General features: G+C 41.3%; 1 long non-coding RNA gene across 1 annotated transcript; it reads right to left on the bottom strand.

Annotated features, from left to right (window-relative positions):
* Positions 1-14637: 14637 nt before the first annotated feature.
* On the bottom strand, positions 14638-18605 carry LOC143929886 (uncharacterized). The gene is made up of 3 exons (XR_013262622.1): positions 18530-18605; positions 16807-16851; positions 14638-15363 (listed from the first exon to the last, which is right to left on the bottom strand). It is a non-coding gene; the product is annotated as an uncharacterized LOC143929886 (long non-coding RNA).
* Between the last annotated feature and the right edge of the window lie 4502 nt (positions 18606-23107).

The raw sequence follows: 23107 nt of genomic DNA, 5'->3' as shown, positions 1-23107 counted from the left end.
GTGAGCGGGTGTTTTCTGTGACGGGAAACATCCTGTCACCCCAAAGATCCCAGTTGCCCCCCCAGCTAATGGAGCAGTTAGCATTTTTGAAAATCAATTTGCCAAAGCTGGGGTACCCCTCCCTCACTCTGAACATTCCTTGAACTGACTGTCTGCAGCAGAGATGGCCATTTGGTCTTAGTAGTTGGTCCCTGTCCCTCCACACAATCCCTCCCCTCGCTTCTCATCTACCCCTATTTGCTAGTGACTTCATCTGGGATGGAGGAGAAGAGAGGAGGTGCCACCAGGGAGGAGCGGAGAGAGAACTTATTACGCATGCTTCCTGCGCTACAATGCATGCTGGCTGGTAAACGCTGTGCCCTGATGTTCCCCAATGTGCCCTGATGTTCCCCAATGTGTCCCAAAGTGCCCTGATATGCCCCGATGTACCCTCATGTGCCCCGATGTGCTCCAATATGCCCTGATGTGCCCCAATGTGCCCTTGTTTTGGATCCCATCCATAACATCCTGATGCTCCCCAATGTGTCCCAATGTGCTCCAATATGCCCTGATGTGCCGATGTGCCCTGATGTGTCCCAATGTGCTCCAATATGCCCTGATGTGCCCGATGTGCCCTGATGTGCCCCAATGTGCTCCAATATGCCCTGATGTGCCCCAATGTGCCCTGATGTTCCCCAATGTGTCCCAATGTGCTCCAATATGCCCTGATGTGCCCCAATGTGCTCCAATATGCCCTGATGTGCCCCGATGTGCCCTGATATGCCCCAATGTGCTCCAATATGCCCTGATGTGCCCCAAGGTGCCCTGATGTGCTCCAATATGCCCTGATGTGCTCCAATGTGCCATGATGTGCCCCCACCATTCTTCTCATTTACACATATGACTGCTAGAACAGATAAAAAGACATTTAGGGAAATTGATCAAAATTGGAGCGAACAGAATCTGGAGCAGTTGCCCATGGCAACCAATCAGCTTCTCTTCAGTTTGTTCCATTAAGATTTGTAAATAAAAGAGAGAAGCGGATTGTCTGCCATGCATCGCTGGATCGCTATTTGGTGTCACCGGGGATGTGCGGAGAGAACATGCTTGGTAACACCAAACAATTTCGAGTGACCCCGCACATCCCCGGTGACCCCGTACAGTGCGGGGATCAAAACTGGAGCAGCTGTGCATGGCAGCCATGTGCTCATTATGAGGGGCTCCCACCATCCCTGTGCTGTGCTGACTTCCTCCTGGGGCTGTACTCCTGCTGTGCTCAGTATGTCAGCACAGGAATGGTGGAAACCCCTCATAATGAGCAAAGCAGAGGTACAGCCCCAGGAGGAAGTCAGCATAGCACAAGGATGGTGGGAGCCCCTCATAATAAGCAAAAGGACTGAGTCGTCGATGCGACGACAACTGTTCTGAAATTCGTAAACAAAAGTTCGTATTGCGTACAAAATTCGGACGCATGGCAATTCGTATTCCGGATCCTCCCGAACGTACGAATTTAGGGAAATTAGTCGCACATGTCTAGTATAGATAAAAAAACTAATTTTTTTTTTTTTTTTTCAAAAGAGTTTTATTGAAATATATCACAATAACAAGTATATGACATCAATAAATTGTACATAAGTTGCAGGGTGACATTAAGTGGATGAACAAATTGTGCCCCAATACAGTGAACAGCATGGATTGCTAGCACAAGAGAACATGGGCCTGGTGCCCGTCTGCTGTATACTACGAACTCCGTGTAGTTAAGTCCGGTAGTTCCGGAGGTATCCGGAGGTATCCCGTCCCCCCCTGACACCCCAATGGGCTGTGTCCTGTGGGGATGCGACGCCGAAGAACAATGGAGAGGTAAAAAAATAAATACAATTTTATTGCCAAAAGACAGGTACTCACATACAGAGCACTGCAACTAGTGCTGGATTATAAGCATGGATGAATGAAGTTCACTTAAACAATGCAGTAAGGTGGTTGCAGTGACATTCCATGGTCCTCCCGCACACGTATCGTCCTAAACGGGACTTCATCAGCGGATGCATTCAATACTGTGATATTGGTACACATATCAAATTCTTTAGGGTCAAATTATGATCATTTGGAAATATTAAGCAACACACAAAATTTTGACTCATTTTAAATTTGCATCAGCAATGGTATTATTTGTGGTTTGTAAAGACATCTGTGTGAGTTTGGATAAAGGTTTTTGTGAGATGAACATCAACAAGTGAGAGAGACAGGGAAAAATATATTTTAACAAAACATGAAAACATTACTCATAATAAATCGTTTAATTCCACACTTAGGTGATATAAATGTGGCTGTTGCCTACCCATAAAACTCCACTAAGTGAAGTAATGGTTTCAAAATAAAAATAGGGGAGGGTAAATGGTGCTGCATGATAAAAATGTATGTGTTATCACAAAAAAAAATCTTAAAAGAACGTTCATAGAAAATCATCAAGTGTAATTCATAAAAAGTGCTTCATAAAAAATGTTTCATAAAAAGTGCAATGTGCTTGTTACTGTAAACCTTACAAAGGTGACCATCTGATTGATTCCAACAAATAAGTTCATAGAATAAAAAACACACACATATAAATAAATATATATGTATCAGCATTTACAGACCCCTATCCAGACCCCTCTGTATTGTCGGATGCCATGATTTGCCTGAGATGTGGCTTTGAAGTAGTAGGCTTGTTTGTGATGCTTAACAAAATCAGATGTACTATATCCGCTACAAAATGTTTCCAGGTTCAGAGTCATGGCATAACCTCTGGTTTGCCCAGTCTCTAAGAACTCACTTAACTTGCTAATGCCGCTTGGACGGAAGTACTGTAAGTTACATCACAGTTGCCTCAGTTGCACACTTTTTGATTTTTCCCACCATCACCAGTTGGTGTAGTGAGGGTCAAGGCTGAAGGAACTCGTTACTACTGATGTCATCCTTTTGGGGGATGTTGCACACACACGCTCCTCATTCTTTTTCTTACATTCTCCTTTTCAGCCTAGAAAAAGTGCTGTCCTGGTATGGCTCCTTCTCCTTTAGTACCTAAAGTCTCATACAGCCCTAAACATCCATACCACTTAAAGTACTCTCCAGCCAAAGCAGCTTAAGGCCGCCTAAGAGTCTGGAAGCTGCTGTGGCTGGACAGTACTTCAAGTGGTATGGATGTTTAGGGTGTTATGAGCCCAGGCTTAACTCACTCAATTGGAAGTGCAGTCACTCTAAATCTAAGGGGTAGATCTGAAATGAGTGGAAGCTCTGCTGATTTTATCATCCAATCGCGTGCAAGCTAAAATGCTGTTTTTTATTTTCCTCACATGTCCCCCTCGAATTTACAGTGACTTTACTTCCAGGTGCACTTTTAGTGCACTTTCAAGTGCACTTGCAGTGCAAAGTGGATTTTCCTTTAGTAAATAACCCCCATAGTATAGTAATTTTAATAAGTAAAAAAGTTTGACAACAACAATGTTACACTGCCAATCTGGGCACTAGGTGTAATCCCACATCTCTAAATGTGATGTGGGATCAGGACCTGGAATGGCGGATCCTCTGTATATTGAGATCACCTCTAAATGTATATGGAGTGTGCAAATGCACTATTGTCGTAACGTCTGTGTGGTATGATGGACTAAAGATTTAGATTGAAGGCTCATTTCAGTGTATCAATATTCCAGGCTCATGTAATATACTGTATACAGTATAGCAGGTCACAACCTTGTAAAGGCCTCCTTTAGACAACTAAAAATATTTCAATCATATGTAAAACTTCCAGACCACCAATGAATCACCTCCCTTGTGCTCCCCCAATTGGTATAGGCTCACCTCTGGGAGTGCGAGCCCCCCCCCCCCCCCCCCCCACACTAAGCAGAGTCAGAAAACACCTGTGAGCCACCCCAGGGCTCAGTGAGATATCCAACACAGTTGGCTCCTAAACTTCTCACAATATCTCCTCCTCAGGATGTCAACTAGTGCTTGAATTGTTTAAAACACTTAACATGCATTTGTATTGTGAAATCTTGTATATAAAGTTTCCAGACCACCAACGAATCACCTAACTTGTGCTCCCCCCCGAATAGGCTCACCTCTGGGAGTGCTACCCCCCAACTAAGCAGCATCATAAAATGCCTGTGAGCCACCCCAGCAGCAGAGCATATGCAGAGAAAAAGACTCCAATAGCGCTTAAATTGTTTAACCACTTGCCGACCGCCGCACGACGATATACGTCGACAGAATGGCACGGGCAGGCATATGGGCGTACCTGTACGTCCCTGCCTTCCCGTGGGTGGGGGGCCCGATCGGGCCCCCCCCGTGCCAGCGGCGGTCGGTATCCGTGCAGGAGCGTCCGGGATGAGGGGGCGGCCATTCATTCATGGCCACCCCCTCGCGATTGCTCCTGACGAATGGAAGTGAAGCATTGCATCACTTCCTCTCCTGTAATGTAAACACAGGCAGAGGAAGTGATGTAATCTCTCCTCCGTGTCAGTATTTTTCGTTCCGGCACCGAGGAGAGAGGATCGGTGAGTTGCACCAACACGACACTACACAGTAGAACATGCCAGGCACACTCACACCCCCCCTTCACCCCCCGATCACCCCCCCCAATTACCCCTGCCCCCCCAGTCACAGTGACACCAATTGCATTATTTTTTTTTTTGCATTGGTGTCATTTGTGACTGTAATAACTGTTAGGGCAGTTAGGGTTAGCCCCCTTTAGTTCTAATGTACCCCCCTAACCCCCCCAATAAAGGTTTAACCCCGTGATCACCCCCCGTCGCCAGTGTCACTAAGGCTGGGTTCACATTGCAGCGGTTTATGAGAACGGATGTGATTCGCACCGCACTGCAGTGCAAATCACATCCGATCTCTGTGCGATTCGAGTTCAGCCATACAGATAGTATGGCTGAATTCGCGCCGCACCCGCCGCACCCACCGCAAATTCGCACGGGACCCTTTTTTTGGTCCGCAGCAGAATCGGATCGCATGGGTGTTCACACCATGCGATCCGAGTTTGCAGATCGCACTGCGATATGCGAACTGATCTGGGGGTGTCATTAACATTTCACTGACACTCCCAGCAGTTCGCATAGGGCAGTGTGAACTGCCGCCGGGAGGCATGCGATGCGGGAACCCGCCGCGGATTCGTGGCGTTCCCGCATCGCTCCAGTGTGAACCCAGCCTAATAATCGATCGTTTTTCTGATCGCTGTATTAGTGTCACAGGTGACGCTAGTTAGGCAGGTAGGTATTTAGGTTCGCCGCAGCTTTTTATAGCGCCAGGGACCCCCATACTACCGCATAAAGCCCCCTGATTGCCCCCTAGTTAACCCTTTCACCAGTGATCACCATATAACTGTTACAGGTGACGCTGGTTGGTTAGTTATTTTTTTATAGTTTCAGGGCACCCGCCATTTATTACCTAATAAAGGTTTAACCCCCTGATCACCCGGCGGGTGTCATTTGTGACTGTAATAACTGTTAGGGCAGTTAGGGTTAGCCCCCTTTAGTTCTAAGGTACCCCCCTAACCCCCCCAATAAAGGTTTAACCCCGTGATCACCCCCCGTCGCCAGTGTCACTAAGGCTGGGTTCACATTGCAGCGGTTTATGAGAACGGATGTGATTCGCACCGCACTGCAGTGCAAATCACATCCGATCTCTGTGCGATTCGAGTTCAGCCATACAGATAGTATGGCTGAATTCACGCCGCACCCACCGCAAACTCGCACGGGACCCTTTTTTTGGTCCGCAGCAGAATCGGATCGCATGGGTGTTCACACCATGCGATCCGAGTTTGCAGATCGCACTGCGATATGCGAACTGATCTGGGGGTGTCATTAACATTTCACTGACACTCCCAGCAGTTCGCATAGGGCAGTGTGAACTGCCGCCGGGAGGCATGCGATGCGGGAACCCGCCGCGGATTCATGGCGTTCCCGCATCGCTCCAGTGTGAACCCAGCCTAATAAGCGATCGTTTTTCTGATCGCTGTATTAGTGTCACAGGTGACGCTAGTTAGGCAGGTAGGTATTTAGGTTCGCCGCAGCTTTTTATAGCGCCAGGGACCCCCATATACTACCGCATAAAGCCCCCGGATTGCCCCCTAGTTAACCCTTTCACCAGTGATCACCATATAACTGTTACAGGTGACGCTGGTTGGTTAGTTATTTTTTTATAGTTTCAGGGCACCCGCCATTTATTACCTAGTCTCACTAGTGTACCCCTAAATTTAGGGGTGTCTACTTTCCAAAATGGGGTCATTTGGGGGGGGTTTGTGCCATCTTGGCATTTTATGGCCTTCAAAACTGTAACGCCCTTAGAAAGCCTGAAGGCGGTGCTTGGTTTTCGGGGCCCCGTACGCGGCTAGGCTCCCAAAAAGTCCCACATATGTGGTATCCCCGTACTCAGGAGAAGCAGCAGAATTTATTTTGGGGTGTCATTTCACATATGCCCATGGCATGCGTGAGCAATATATCATTTAGTGACAACTTTGTGAAAAAAATAAATAAATAAAAAAGTTTGTAATTTTCCCGCAACTTGTGGCAAAATATAAAATATTCCATGGACTCAACATGCCTCTCAGCAAATAGCTTGGGGTGTCTACTTTCTAAAATGGGGTCATTTGTGGGGGTTTTGTGCCATCCTGGCATTTTATGGCCTTCAAAACTGTAATAGGTAGTGAGGAGTGAAGTCAAAAATTTACGCCCTTAGAAAGCCTGAAGGCGGTGCTTGGTTTTCGGGGCCCCGTACGCGGCTAGGCTCCCAAAAAGTCCCACATATGTGGAATCCCCGTACTCAGGAGAAGCAGCAGAACTTATTTTGGGGTGTCATTTCACATATGCCCATAGCATGTGTGAGCAATATATCATTTAGTGACAACTTTGTGAAAAAAAAATAAAAATAAATAAAAGTTTGTAATTTTCCCGCAACTTGTGCCAAATATAAAATTATAAAATATTCCATGGACTCAACATGCCTCTCAGCAAATAGCTTGGGGTGTCTACTTTCTAAAATGGGGTCATTTGTGGGGGTTTTGTGCCATATTGGCATTTTATGGCCTTCAAAACTGTGATAGGTAGTGAGGAGTGAAATTACAAATGTATGCCCTTAGAAATCCTGAAGGCGGTGCTTGGCTTTTCGGGGCCCCGTACGCGGCTAGGCTTCCAAAAAGTCGACCACATGTGGTATCCCCGTACTCAGGAGAAGCAGCAGAATGTATTTTGGGGTACAATTCCACATATAACCATGGCATGTGTGAGCAATATATCATTTAGTGACAACTTTGTGTAAAAAAAAAAAAATAAATTTTTTTTGTCATTATTCAATCGCTTGAGGCAAAAAAATAAAATATTCAATGGGCTTAACATGCCTCTTATCAATTTCCTTAGGGTATCTACTTTCCAAAATGGGGTCATTTGGGGGGGGGGTTTTGTACTGCTCTGCCATTTTAGCACCTCAAGAAATGAGATAGGCAGTCATAAACTAAAAGCTGCGTAAATTCCAGAAAACGTACCTTAGTTTGTAGATGTGACAACTTTTGCGCAAACCAATAAATATACAGTTATTGACTTTTTTTTACCAAAGACATGTATGTGGCTGAATACATTTTGGCCTAAATGTATGACTAAAATTGAGTTTATTGGATTTTTCTAATAACAAAAATTAGAAAATATCATTTTTTTTCAAAATTTGCGGTCTTTTTACGTTTATATCGCAAAAAATAAAAATCGCAGAGTCAGTCAAATACCTTTAAAAGAAAGCTCTATTTGTGGGAAAAAAAGGACGCAAATTTTGTTTGGGTACAACATTGCATGACCGCGCAATTACCAGTTAAAGCAGCGCAGTGCCAAATTGTAAAAAGACCTCTGGTCATTGACCAGCAAAATGGTCCGGTCTGAAAGTGGTTAACACATTTTAACTTGCATTTATTAAAATGTACAGGGTACTCACAATATGCGGGTGCTTCCAGCGCACCACACTAATACGGACATGGGTTTAAAATGCAACATAAAGCTGCACATCCAAAATCTCGATCAGCTCCTCAAATCTCTATGGACCCTGAGTGCCTTCACCGTCCTAGCCCCTTGGACATACTAAGGAGGAGACCTTGGGAGAAGCTTAAGAGTCAGCTGTGTTGGATATCTCGCTGAGTCCTGGGGTGGCTCACAGGCGTTTTCTGACCCTGCTTAGTTTGGGGGGTCACACTCCCAGAGGTGAGCCTATAACAATTGGCGGGGAGCACAAGTGAGGTGTTTAATTGGTGGTCTGGAAGTTTTATATAGGATTGCAATATTTCTAGTTGTTCATCAATCAACATCCATCTTGTGGAATTTTCACTGTTTTAATTTGGACTTTTTTGCACATTATTGCATGGACATTTAATAATGCACTTTATATGTTGTTTGATTCAATGATTTTTGATATTTGTTTATTTTTCATAATTCAGTGCTGCACTCTTATATATTGATACTGTATACTGTGTGTGTGTAGTTGTCAGTAGGTGAACCTGTTTATTGCAATAGAGTTTATATGAAACTTCTATTATTTTAGTTAAGCATATCCCTTCTGGTCTTGGATTCTATAGCTAGATTTAGCCTATGGCTCAAAAACAGCATAGACTAGAGCAAGGTTAGGCTTCCAACAGCCACTTCTGGTTATTAGAGGCCTGGTTACATGACAAATTAGAAGCTACTAGGAAGTAGGAACTAAAGTGCAGAGTAGATGGGCTGACTCTGAGGTCCAGTGCCATAGCACAGTTTCTGCACTTGAGGAGCTGTGTTCAAAGCTGGTTGGACAACAGTTGGAGGATCTTCTCATCATGGCTGATCTTATCTACAGGTCTCCGACAAAGACGGATGCTGCATCATGATCATCCCCAGGGCCTCCTGCAACTGGACTTTGTTACAACATTCTTCTGAAGGTACCTATATACTGTAAATATCTATATATACCCTGGTATGTGTGCACAATTCCACCCAGACTATTGTTGGGCCCTTTGCTGGTTATATCTGTTTGTACATTGGATGCATGTACTATTATTAATCCTTTCTTATATAAAATCTGCATTAAATCTATACTGGTGTGCATCAATATGCATATGGTTAAGGTTATATGCCGATTGCAGTAGTTCCTCTGCTCCCAATGACTTTGATTCGATTATTGGATAGTTTCCCAGCAATGACAAAATGGACGGTAACACCCCAAAGCAGGGTCAGAGGGTGCTGATCACCCCTGGTATATTACAAACAAAAAAGAAAAAGTGTCCCCAAGGTGGGGCTTTTTACCAGCATATGTTACCTGTGGAAGCTAATAAATGTAAATGTAAAGAAATAATAGACATGTAGCAAAAAGGCTAGTAATATAAATATTTTATTGATAAAAAAGAGGATTAAATAGCTAACACAGTGGTCGGGGACTGAGCTCCACTATGTAAGTAAAAATGTATAGTATTACATGTATAAGCAAAGATACACATATACATACGATTATAATGCTTGGAACATAGTATCAATACAATAAAAGATATATGTATATAGATAATATAAACCCTTTACGCGTTTCGACCCTCTCGGGGGTCTTCTTCAGAAGGTTATTATCTATTATAAAAAGGGGGAGTGACAAGCATAAGTATATATCCATACATGATACACTGTGTTGTGCTGAAAATAGTCTGCTGTAGGCAGAATATACATCAAACATTGTGAGATTACACAGTTAGCGATCAAGTAATGTATATTGCGACAATAAATACCTATATTAATCACAAAGGGAATCCTCTTTAAAAGGCCGGACTAGACTCCGTCACTTCTCCCATAGCCTTCATGGATGTGCCGACCTTGTATAGATGGAAATAGTGGCTAACTCTACCACAAAGGGAGAGCAAGGAAAATGGGTCCAAGGGGTAAGTAGCTTACAAGGGATCACATCCCTATTGCTACCTCCAACATACAATGGTGGAGGAAGGTATGGGTATGGACAAACAGGATTAGGAGAGGGGGCAACCTACAGAGAAAGAAAAAGTATGAGATATATATATATATATATATATATATATATATATATATAGAGGGCCCTATTTAGAAACTATCACCTCTGTATAGAGAGATAGGAAATACCCACATGCAGTGTCAGGGGTATACATATGTCAGGGGTATACATATATAGCAGTGAATCCTGCTATTTCAATGTAGGATGCTGCACTAAGTTAAAATATAAACAAGTGCATGCACAGAAAGAAAACTAACACCAACAAGGAACACCATATGCAAAAAAATAATAAAATAAAAAAGAAAGGGTAAAGTGAACAAAAGCACAAGTGCAAAATAAACATAACACAGACGTGACTGAAGTGAAGAAGTGAAGGAAAAGTGGGAGATAAAAGTGCAATGGTGTTGCAAAGTCCAATATACCCCAGCGTGACAACAGTGATACTGGGATTAGACAATATATATGTACCTGTAACCAATTTCCAATAGGTCCACGTTAAATAGCAGAGCCCAAAGGAAGGCACTATGATAATTAGTGGTAAGGTGATTAAGGGTGGTAACCTTTACAATAAAGCCCCTCACATTAATATGTTTTCATGAGGCGAAAAAGGTCTTATGTCTGCAAATGAACAAGAGGTAATATTATACTCCTGCTAGCAGAACTATATATAGTGCAAAAAAAGGATGTAGAAAAGCATTGAGTAAAAAGACCCAAGAACTTACCCCAATGTGTGGAAACGATACAAGTGCTATCCTGTGGTTGGAGGAATAGTTTACCAGTGTGAGGGGGTGGGGTATAAATAGCCCAAGTTGAGTTAATTCGTCAATCATGGTCTCCACCTGTTATACCATAGCCCTTATTGGTCGCCTTAACGGCCGACCGGATGTGGTCCCCTCGGCGTTCCGGAAGTGACCTTCCCAATATGGCGGCAATGGAACATGCTCTGTTCACACATCTCTTCCACTTAGTGAATGTCCTGGTTCTTTTATTCACCTACAGATTTAGCGCAATATCCTCTTTGGGGGGGGGGGCATTTCTCACCCTCTACCCTTCAAAAGAGGGATACAAATAATTTTGCCTAGGCCTGAAACTGAAGAGTTGTTAAGAAAAAGTTTAAAACTAGTAAATATGATATACTTTCCTATATATTTATTAATATTAGCAACATAAGGATTAAAAATAGTCAATGTTGATTGAGAGAGTTGAGAATGGAAATCTTTATTCACTGAGAGAAGAAAGTAACCCTAAGCTCAAAAAGTGAATATTTGCTATGTTATAAGGAATATCTGGAAATGTTAATTTTGCAGTAATCTGAAAATGTACCCTTTTCTTGAATTTCCTCTAAGCATATCAGAGCAGTTACTGTAACTCCTCCAGCTAATATTAAATCTCGTATACATGGGGGAAAGAGGCCCATGTGTCTGTTTAGGCAATGCTATCCACCAGGTGCAGCATACAGCTACTGTCAGCCAGCCAATGACAATTCGAAGGCTGTACACTTGTATATGGACATCCGAGCCATAACTTTCATACAAGGATGTATGTGCTACTCTGAACGCAGATTGTCTGAACTCAGAAGTTAGCAGAACAGATTTCAGTGTCCCCAGCAGTGACCAGTACAGATCTCAGTGACCCAAGCAGTGACCAGTACAGATCTCAGTGTCCCCAGCAGTGACCACAGATCTCAGTGTCCCCAGCAGTGACCACAGATATCAGTGGGTGAGTAGTACAGCAGTGAGTAGTACAGATCTCAGTGTCCCCTGCAGTGACCACAGTTTTCAGTGCCCCCCAATAGTGACCAGTACAGCTTTTGGTGCTCCCAGCAGTAACCAGTACAGCTTGCAGTGTCCCCAGCAGTGACCAGTACAGCTCTCTGTGTCTCCAGCAGTAGCCAGTACAAATCTCCATGTCCCCAACAGTGACCAGTAAAGCTCTCCATGTCCTGACAAAGGTCCGTGGGAACGAAACATATGTAGACAAACCGACAGAGGAATCGACCCCCCATCCCCTGATGCACTGCATTCTTAGCCATTTGAAAGAAACCCAATCAGATATCCAGTATGACACCTATTCATACTAGATGCACTGCAATTGCTGGGCAGCTGGTTGCTAATATCCAACTGGAAGTCACAGACTACATGCACCCGCTTCTTATTGCACAGGTTAATCAGCATAATGCTCAATTCAGAGCTTACTATGGGAATAACGCATCTGCAGGATTTACACAGGATTACCATCTAACTTGCATTACATGCCTGACCCATGGAATAGCCTCTTCTATCATCTCTACTCAGCCACCTTGTTCATTGCAACCTTTTGGAGGACTACCATAACTACAACCATCTAGTGGTTACTTAACCCCCCTAGCGGTAATCCCGAGTCTGGCTCGGGTTGGGATTTTACTGACAGAAGCGGTAACCCCGAGCCAGACTCGGGATCGCATCGCTGGATGCAGGGAAGGACACAGGGAGTGTTACTTACCTTGTCCCCTGGATCCAGCGATGTCTTCCGCGCTGTGTGAGCGAGCCATCCTCTGCTCGATTCACAGTGCCGAATGCCGCCGAGCTCCGTTCCCTGCGGCGTTACGGCGCACAGGAGCAGAGAATGGCGGCAAATTCAAAAAAGTAAAACCACACAAAACACACACACAATACTGTAATCTTACAGATTACAGTACTGTATAAAAAAATACACACCCCCTTTGTCCCTAGTGGTCTGTGCAGTGCCCTGCATGCACTTTTATATTATAAATACAGTTTTTTTCTGCCTGAAATTTGGAGATAGTCCATAGCAACCAAAAAGTGTCCCTTTTTCAGTGTTTTAGGATTTGATTACATTATTGAATAATTTTTATTATTCTTTATTATATTATAAACTTTATCATACCCGGGATGTCTGCTAGACTCTGATTTGAACAGATTTAAGAGAGTTATTCCTAAGAATTACAGGACTACAATATAAGACGCCAAATTTCCATGCAAAATAATTGTACCGCTTTCAGCACCTAAATCCAGACTGAATCATACCACCAGGGAGGTTAAGGAAGCAGATCTGTGAGTACACTCATGTACATTACAGATCATATCAGCAGTTCTAACGGATTCCCCGGATGGTTGGGACTCATCCATTCACTGTCCAGATCAGATGTATGTGTTAATCTGTGCTTCCCCGTGACACTATATAGCATTCTCCATCTGTGAGGTTACCTACATACGATCCATATCTGTGTGTGACACTGTGCGGCATTGTCAGTGGTATTACCAGTGGATGAGGGCATTCCCTCACTATCCAGCCTCTACTCCCGGCTTCATCCTCTATTAAATTCATATCACCAGAATCACCAGAACTTTTATTCCATCAATCTGGGTGGGATTAGGGTTGTTTCACACAAGGAATCACCTATATAGAGATGATAATTATTCAATGAGATCGGTCCATCTTAGCATTCCCTGGTCTGGTATTTGGCTACTGCATTCGCCCAATGTGGCTAAAAGGTGCAGAGCCCTATACTTAGACAATTATGCAATTACTTGGTCTGCAATCATCAGTGGGTAGGGCTTGGATTTAGGTGTAGTCATCAGGGGTACCATCTAGGGGGTTTGTCACAGTTATTGGTTCCAACTCCGGAATGGTTATAAGAGGGAGTTTCTTAGTGGTCCCATATATGTGCTGATGGGAATGGGCTCACATGTTGTATTCTGGTTTGATGGGTGGGAGGGTTGAAGGGGGTTTTATATTTTTCTTGGGGGATGTCGGATCATCTGAGGAGGGAGAAGGGGCTATTGCTTTAAAGTTGTATTTTGATGCCATTTTTAATAATACATTTTGAGGAGATATCCCATGGGTGTGCAGAAATATATATTTTTTTTATGACAGCTCTCCTTGTCCCTAGTAGTGACCAGTACAAATATCAACATCCCCAGCAACCAATACAGCTATCAGTGCTCCCAGCAGTGAACAGTAAAGCTCTGCTTCCCCAGTACTAATTACAGGCATACCCCACTTTTAAGTACACAATGGGGTTTATTTACTAAAGCTGGAAAGTGAAAAATCAGGCTCTCTTCTGCATAGAAACCAATGAGCTTCTAACTCCAGCTTGTTCAATAAAGCTTTGGTAATAAAACCTGGAAGCTCATTGGTTTCTATGCAGAAGTAAGCCTGATTTTTCCAGCTTTAGTAAATAAACCCTATTGTGTAGTTAAAAGTGAGGTATGCCTGTATTACAAATCTCAATGTCCCCAGCAGTGTCCACTACAGCTCTTAGTGTCCACAGAAGTAACCAGTACAGATCTTAGTATGCCAGCAGTGACCAGTAAGGATCTCATTGTCCCCAGCAATGACCAGTGCATCTCTGTGCCTCACCAGTGACCAGTTCAGATCTCATTGTATCCAGCAGTGACCAATGCAGCTGTTAGTGTCCACAGCAGTGACCAGTGCAGATATCAGTGTCCCAAGCAGTTACCAGTACAGCTCTCAGTGCCCTCAGCAGTGATCAGTACAGCTCTCAGTGTCCCCAGCAGTGGCCACTGGCCAATACAGATCAAAGTGTCCCCAGCAGTGATCAGTATAGACCTCCATGTCTCAATGTTGATTCCAATTTGTGAATATGTGTGATAGTATTTGTAAATGTGGATTAATCAAATCAATTAAATACTACTAGAATTGAGAAGTAAATAGCATATTTATTTGATGACAGAAGGCGGCATGACAAGATTTAATGTGATATACAAACATGGTAGTAGGTAATAATTGGTACACAGCATTTAATTATTGCACGTAGCTTGAAAACTGCAGTAGAGAGATTTGTTTTTATCATAGTGATCTTGAGTAAGGTTTATTTCTTTACTCCACCTCCGCATCCACCTTGGCTTGAATATCCTCCTTGTGGACTAAAACTACCTGATACTTGGCTTGTCTGGCCTTGTGAACCATATCCGCCGCCTGATACTTGGCCCATCTGGCCTTGTGAACCGTATCCACCTCCTGATACTTGGCCCATCTGGCCTTGTGAACCGTATCCACCGCCTGATACTTGGCCCATCTGGCCTTGTGAACCATATCCACCGCCTGATACTTGGCCCATCTGGCCTTGTGAACCGTATCCGCCACCTTGTACTTGGCCCAGCTGGCCTTGTGAACCATATCCACCTCCTGATACTTGGCCCACCTGGCCACCATATCCTCCAGATCCTAGGCTCACCTGGCCTTGTGAACCACTTCCGCCGCCTGATACTTGACTTATCTGGCCTTGGGAGCCATATCCACCTCCGCCGGTTTGACATTGTGAACTAATTCCACCAGAGCCGCCAGATGACTGGGACATAAATCCTCCTTGGCCACCGTATCCACCTCCTTGTGTTTGGCAAGGATCAGGAACAGAGCAGGGGTCTAATAAGTAAACATAAGATGCAATTGTTTATAATTCCTGATTTTAGAAGCATTTTTTTTGTATTCATACTTTTCATTTTTAACAATATTTTGTACAAGGAGGTTAATTTAAGTTTGTTGCACTAGCTAGGATACTGTTTTATAAAAGTAATTTTATTTTATCTTGTTTTTGAATAAACCCTTCAAGGTTATAATTTAGAATGTTTGTTTGGCCAATGCTCTTATGCTTGAATAACCTTAGTGATTTATTAGATGCAATCTAATGCTCTATTTAAAGGCTTTAGATATGATTTGTTGTACAATATCTAGCTAATGCAACATGCAGGATTACTGTTGTGGTAAAGTACTGTATATGTAAAGCCAAACCCTTTTCCATTCATTTTCAAAAGAGTAGAGATTTTGTCAGGGATTATATGGTGTTTTAATAAAAATAACACTCCTTCCTATTTTATTCTCCTCATAATTACCTCATAATTTATTAAGTTATGAATTGTATTAGGGTTACTATGAAATATAGTACCCATCTGCCCCTGTATCACTACTGTATCCTGAAGTAATGTAGAGGCCAGCAGGAGAAACCACAGCACACAGTAGGGGCCCAGGTATTCAACATACTGGGAGATATTGGATACCAGTGTTGGCTGGGTTTCTGCAATAAAGCAAAGTTCCAGGGCACTGCTTGACAAAAAGTAAGTAAAAACTTTCTACTTTTAAAGTGTAGGCTGGTTTTAGTTTCTTTATGTGAAGTTAGTGACATGATCATATTAAATGTATACACATTTATTTTCAATAACTATATATAAGCCAAGAGTTTTGCTTGAGGATGGTTGGACTGTGCTTGTTTTGTAAATGGGCTAAACTTTGTGTTATGAATCTATGTTTTTTCCATGTTTATTAAATCTGAATTTTTTGTTGGCCATGTGGAAACCCTATTAATTTGTTCTTGTAATTGTCACCATAGTTTGAAAATCTCCCACCTGCAGTGGTACCTAAGTGAGCATTGAATGATAAGCCTTCCTTACTTTAACAACCTAAATTGAAAGGTGGTTGAACCAGAAACCTTAGCAAGAAATGTCTCCCTTCCTGCATGGGGACAAGGATGTATTATCCATTGCATAATAGGAAGTGTAATGCCACCACATGGCTTTTGATTGAGACACAGAAGATTAAACAGTGAAAGGTCATGCAAGGAAGGTATGATCTGTACCCATGTAGCAAAAAGAAGTGTTCCGCACTGAGCTGAACTCTTTCAGCCTGCTTTTCAATCTAACTGATTAAAAAAGCTAGCTAGAGTTTAACAGAATGGTCCATAACTCACTAGAAGGTTGTCTTTACTGAAGAATGCTGGCATTCTAACACTGAGATATTCTACCAACATGTAACGTTATGCGTTTCAAAATGTGTATGCACTTAAGGCCTTCATAAGGAAACTTTAGTTACTACCTTGGCATGGGTCTGGCTGGCACTGTTGTACAGGTGCACCACAACCTGTGAAAGAAATAAAAGCATTATAACATCCGAATACGAGAACTTTAATGTTATTCAGTTAATGGGTTAAGAGATGCCAAAAAAATTGCTTTATCTGGAATATATTAATTTAATTGCAATATTTGGGGCCACAGTTAAATTATATTTAAACCCAGTCATTGAAAATCTCATACAAGACTTAACATATAAATGCAATTTCAAAAGTTAGTTTATTTATTTTTTAATCTTCAATTTATGAAAATATAAAAAAACACTACAATTAATGACTAAAATTATAAGGGAAAATTGTATGAACTCCACTAGTCAAAATATCTCTTTGGCTCTCTTTTTTTATAGAAGCAATAGAAAAAAAGAAAAAAATATATCCCACTTTTTGCTCTACATAAAAAGACATATCTGTTTTTAAAATTACAGCATACAGCTTTGGGGTACCCAGATTCAGAAGGCCCCCACTCTCACCCAGCAAACCCCTAAAGTGCAAATCTTTAGTCAAATTGTTTTCAGGACAACTGTCCATATATTACTGTGAATGTCCTATGATCTGCCAACAGCTTAAATAAATAGCTCTACCACAATGGTTTTCTCTCATTAGGTATTTATCTGCAAAAATGTTTCTCCATGTGCATAATCCTAAAAATGGTAGTTCATATTACAATGCATGCTCATTTATGTATTCATTGTCATATATTCTGCAATGTGTTGCCTAATGCCGCATACACGCGACGGAGTTCCGCTGTAACGGTCTTGCCTACACACGATCACATTAAAGTCCAATTGTCTAGAATGCGGTGACGTACAACACATACGATGGGACTAGAAAAAGGAAGTTCAATAACCAGTAGCCAATAGCTGCCCTGCATCGTTTTTGGTCCGTCAGAATAGCATACAGACGAACGGTTTTCCCAATAGGAATTGATTCAGTCTGAAAGATTTAAAACATGTTCTAATTCTAGGTCCGTCAGAATTTTTTGGAAAAAGTCAGATGAGGCCCACAGACAATCGGAATATCAAATGAAAAGATTCCGTCTGACTTTTTCTGTCAGAAAGTCCAATCGTGTGTACATGGCATTAGACAAATATAAGCACCACTTCTCCACCATCACTAATGGTATAGTAATTCTAACAGACCATAATTTATACTATCTTCTAAGAGCATATGAGCACATACACCCTTTGTTCAGTTCACTATCTTTATAAGGTACAATTTCTATTTGCTTTGGACATCATTTCACTTGTTTGGACCACATGCAACTAGCTTTGCCACCATAAATGCACATGGATCCTTGTGTGCATTCTGAGCAGTGAGAAACTGCACCAGCATAGATGTCATTATTTATGTAAACATAAACATCACAGTGCCAGGTTTGAACTTTTACTGGTTTAGCTATACATATTGATAAATTCTGTTCAGTTCAGATCAACAGATTTTTCTGAGCAGTTTAGATTTATATATATGTAAACAGATGTTCCCAGACAAGACAAAATGATAGAAAAATCTAAGCACCTCCTGTGAAAGTGCTACTGGTGTTGGCCCTCCAACCTGGTTTCCCTAGTTATACGTCACTGACACATCTCCTCTGATGAGGAAGAATATCCTTTTTTTTTAGGCAACGCTCACCCAAAAACATTTTTAATACATTTTTCTACATACATTTAGCAAATAAAATACTCTACTCACCACCTTGTTTTCCTCCCTTTGTTGCCATGATTGTGCTTTCTGAAGTATTGTGGCAAGAGAAGTCTTCTCAGAATGTTTAACCATGTGCTTTTGATCCTGTTTATATACAAAGTTCATTCCATTCCTAAATTATTCATTTGCATTTCAGATCACTTTGCTAGCCAATGGAATTCCACCATTAGCAATCACATATGGGTGTTATGTTTTATTAAACTTTCAGGTTTGTATTTTAAGCCTGGTAGTTATAGTAATTAGGAACTTAAATTATATTCTATTTCTGAACTAGCATGATTCGTTTGGTGTGATTGGGTTTTATATTATGATGTGATTCATTTTCTAAGCAATTTCTTTTGTACAGAAATGATCCATGTGTCCTATTTGTAAAGTGTTACTTATACTTATTTTATTTATGAACATATTAAATTGGTTTACTATTTGAAATTACATTTAAAATTAAGAACATCATGCCCATTCTCTTGTGGGGGAGCTGACAGTTTTCTATCTTATAATACCTGACTGTCTCTAAAAGTTTGAAGATATACAATAGAATTTAGATGAATATAATGTTTTTACAAAATGGTAATAATGGCTTCACATGGATATGATTAATACAGGCATACTCCACTTTTAAGTATTCAATGGGGTTTATTTACTAAAGCTGTAAAGTGCAAAATCAGGCTCACTTCTCCATAGAAACTAATCAGCTTTCATGTTTTATTACCAAAGCTTAAATGAACAAGCTGGGGTTAGAAGCTAATTGGTTTCTATGCAGAAGTGAGCCTGATTTTGCACTTTACAGCTTTAGTAAATAAACCCCATTGTGTACTTAAAAGTGGGATATGCCTGTATATAATCTTACTACAAAGTTGAAGCATAACAATTGTTAAAAGCAGTTATGTCTTTGTCATCTAGTCATCCTGTTCCACTTCCATGGCTCTGTTTTGGAACACGTACCTGATCTGGGTAAAAATGTAGAGTAAATATCCATATTCACTCCTTGCTTATTCTTCACGTACAGCAGAGTCAATTATTGGACATCATGCTTGAAAACACGGAATAGCATAAGATAGTAAAATTACTTTTTTTAATGGTATTTCTCTCCTGCTATAGTGTTAAATTGGAAAAACCCTATTTGTGTACACACTGACAAATTAAAACATTATATTAGAAATATTTAGAAATAAAAAAAGGTGGGAAGAGGATCTTGGAGTAAAGATAACAGAAGCACAGTGGAGGAAAATATTAGAAGGTATTGCCCTTGTCTCAGCGTCCCCTGCACAAAAAATGTCCCAGCTATTTTTTTTACATAGGGCTTGTTATATCCCGAAAAAACTTTTTGGATTTGGTTATAGAGTGGACGCTAAATGTCCAAGGTGTTAAGAAACTGGGGATTTGATACATATGATGTGGAAGTGCCCAACATTATTTAGGTACTGGACAGGAATAGTGGAAGTCATTAACAATACTTTTGGGACCATGCTTAAACCGGGGGAGGAGATATGCTTATTGGGAAAAATAGAAGACAGGAAGATATTGGAAAAAGTTAAAATAGCAGTGATAAGGGGCCTATTTCAGGCACGAAAGTTAATAGCCCAGAACTGGCAATCGGTAAGATCCCCCACGTGTGAAGAATGGATAAAGGTGATAAATGATACTGTATGGAGGGAAAAAGTGGTATACACTAGAAGAAGGAACTTTGGTGTTTTTTTAAAGTTGTGGACACCATGGTTGGATAAAATGGGTTGTCCACCATAAAGGATATCAATGGGCACATGGTAAGAGAGAATTAAACACTGAGGGGATGATATAAGGAAGGGAGAATGGATTAGAAGAGTGACAAAGTAATCTATGTGAGGGAAAGTAGGATAATGGTAATATATTTATTGTTTACTAATTTCACAAAAAATAAGGCACAGTAAAAAGGTGGTTGAAAGATAAGGCACTAGGAGGGAATGGGGGGATGGGAGGGGTTTAAAGGGTTATAGAAAGAATAATGTATGTAGGGAGCTACTAATCGTGACACTGATGGAATTGTGTAAGATTATGTCTTGGTAGTTTCTTTATTCTTAACAGTATGTAAATTGTATATGTTTATAAAATAAAAAGATTTAATTAATAAAACATTATATTTTTTTTATTGTATTTTGTTAATTCTATTTTTTATTTAGTTGTTTTATTGGAATTCAGCTTTAAAAGTCTATATTTCTGATAACTGTAAGCTAGTGGAGCTGCATCCCACAAATATCACATGTCTGCAACAGGATTAAAAATGAAAGGTTCTGGTTTGTGAGAAGCAACAATATAGCAATATCAAAGAAAATATAAATACATTTAATAAAATTGATTATCCACTATCCTCCTTTAAGGTACCAGGCTTGTCAATGTTAGGATCCCTCACCTGAACACAGGATAGATGTAAATGAAACAAAGATGTTTCTGGTCACCAGCTGGATGAAGTCAACCAAGTAGTCAAATGGATGGTGCAATGGGCTGTTGGCCCTTTTAAGCCATTATTATTGTCCTATATATATCAGGAAATAAGCAAATGCTTTATTAAGCATTGTTGAGACTTGTTATACAGAGTTGTTGTTAATATTTAAGATCTAGGAATGTATATAAACATTAATATTTAAAGAAAAAAAAAGATTAATAATCTAGTGGTACTTGGTCTTATCAGAGCCATGGATTACATGGTTGGAGCCTATGCAGCACCCCTAAATCAAGAGCCTCAGGATGGCCTTACTGGTGAGAACCAGTAGGTCAAAGCATGCAAACATAAAGCAGGATTGTCTTTGAGCTAATTCCAAAGTCAATACCAGGAAATCAAAACACTAATGAAAAGTACCAGGACAGATACAAGGGTACATTCAGGAACAAGACTGAGGTCAAAGTGGGCAGTGGCTGGATTAAGCCCAGGTCAAACAGGAAGGCTAAATGGACAATGAAGCTTACTAAACACTACACTAGAGTGGCACATCACAGACTGGGCTAAACAAGTGACTGTTGAATCTGGGTACCCTGAATGTGTGCTGTAATTTTAAAGATACATATGTAATTTTATAGTATTCGAAACAAAGGTGGGATATATATTAGTTTGCTTTTTTCTATTGCTTCTATAACAAAGAGAGTCAAAGAGATATTTTGACTTGTGGACTGTTTATTATGAGTTTCTATAATGTTAGTAAATAAAGTTCAAGTAATAGTTCTTAAAGTTACCAAATGCCTGGTCTCAATTACCTACAAAGGGGTGCATGCAAGAGTGTATTAAAGGAGCAGGGCTTGTACTAAAAAGTAGGTTGAAGAGGAGCAAAGACATGTTCAACTCAAAGTGTTAAAGTGCAGGAGAATTAGCAGGAGAGGCAGCCATATTGTTGTTATCACGAGTAACCAGTTAAGTGGCGTGAAATGTTATAGCAGCCAGCCAGCAGGAAGTAGTGCCTTGGCATGGTAGACGATAACCCTGGTAGTGATGGGATTGGTGACCTTGATTCCCTCCCTAGCAATTGGTACCCCACATATTCAGGACCAGTCTCACAGCATGTGGGACCTATAGACCTTGCCTGGAAGATACAGGAAGAGAGTGGAAGTAAGAAGTGGATCCACATAAAGCATTCAAGATTGTTAGCAACAGAACTGCTGTATTCTCACATTGTCACTGGGAGTGAGGTGGCAATAATGGCTTTGCTACTAATACATTTGTCAGCTGCACTCTGCGGGCTGGGCTGTAGGTTACATATCCACATTACATACTACTGACTAAGTGTGGGGTCGTTTTATGATGACCTCAGGCTTGCGCCAAATAGATGGGAGTTATATCTTTCATGATGCATAATAATGGCCACAATTGCCTATAACTTATACATACTGGATCACTTGCCTACCTTTTCTTTAAATGCACTGATTTTTATTTGCCGCATGATTGTTTCTAATTTTTGCTGAAACTCTATTGCCCCGTACACACGATCAGATCTTCTGACAACAAATGTTGGATGTGAGCTTGTTGGCTGAAAGTCCGACCATGTTTATGCTCCTTCGAACATTTGTTGTCAGACTTTCTGCCAACAAATGTTGGCTAGCAGGTTTTCAAATTTTCTGCCAACAAAACTTTGTTGTCGGAATTTCTGACCATGTGTACACAAGTCCGACGTACAAAAGTTCATGCATGCTTGGAATAAAGCAGAAAGAGCCGCACTGGGTATTGAACTTCCATTTTGTCTACTTACCGTATGTCTTGTATGTCACCACATTCCCACGATCGTAATTGTTGGCCAACATTTATGTAATCGTGTGTATGCAAGACAAGTTGGAGTCAGTTGGAGAAGATGACGACAGAAAACAAGATGAATGAATGAATAAATGAAATACTTGTATAGCGCAAAATGCAAACTGAATCGCCTCTAGGCGCTGTGGCAAGCTTTGATCATCTGCTAAAAGAGGAAGGTCTTGAGTTTTTTCCTAAAAGCCAGGTGATTTTCTTCCAGGCGGATGTTGATTGGTAGAGCATTCCATAGCCGAGGCCCTTGGACAGCGAATCTCCGATCCCCCTTGGATTTATACCGGGCTTTGGGCACGAGGAGG

Source organism: Lithobates pipiens, unplaced genomic scaffold (genome assembly GCF_037356315.1).
Source record: "Lithobates pipiens isolate NorthernLeopardFrog02 unplaced genomic scaffold, aLitPip1_a1.2 Scaffold_25, whole genome shotgun sequence".
Taxonomy (NCBI): domain Eukaryota; kingdom Metazoa; phylum Chordata; class Amphibia; order Anura; family Ranidae; genus Lithobates; species Lithobates pipiens.
The sequence above is the reverse complement of the archived record's forward strand: the minus strand, read 5'-3'. Positions and strand labels throughout refer to the sequence as shown.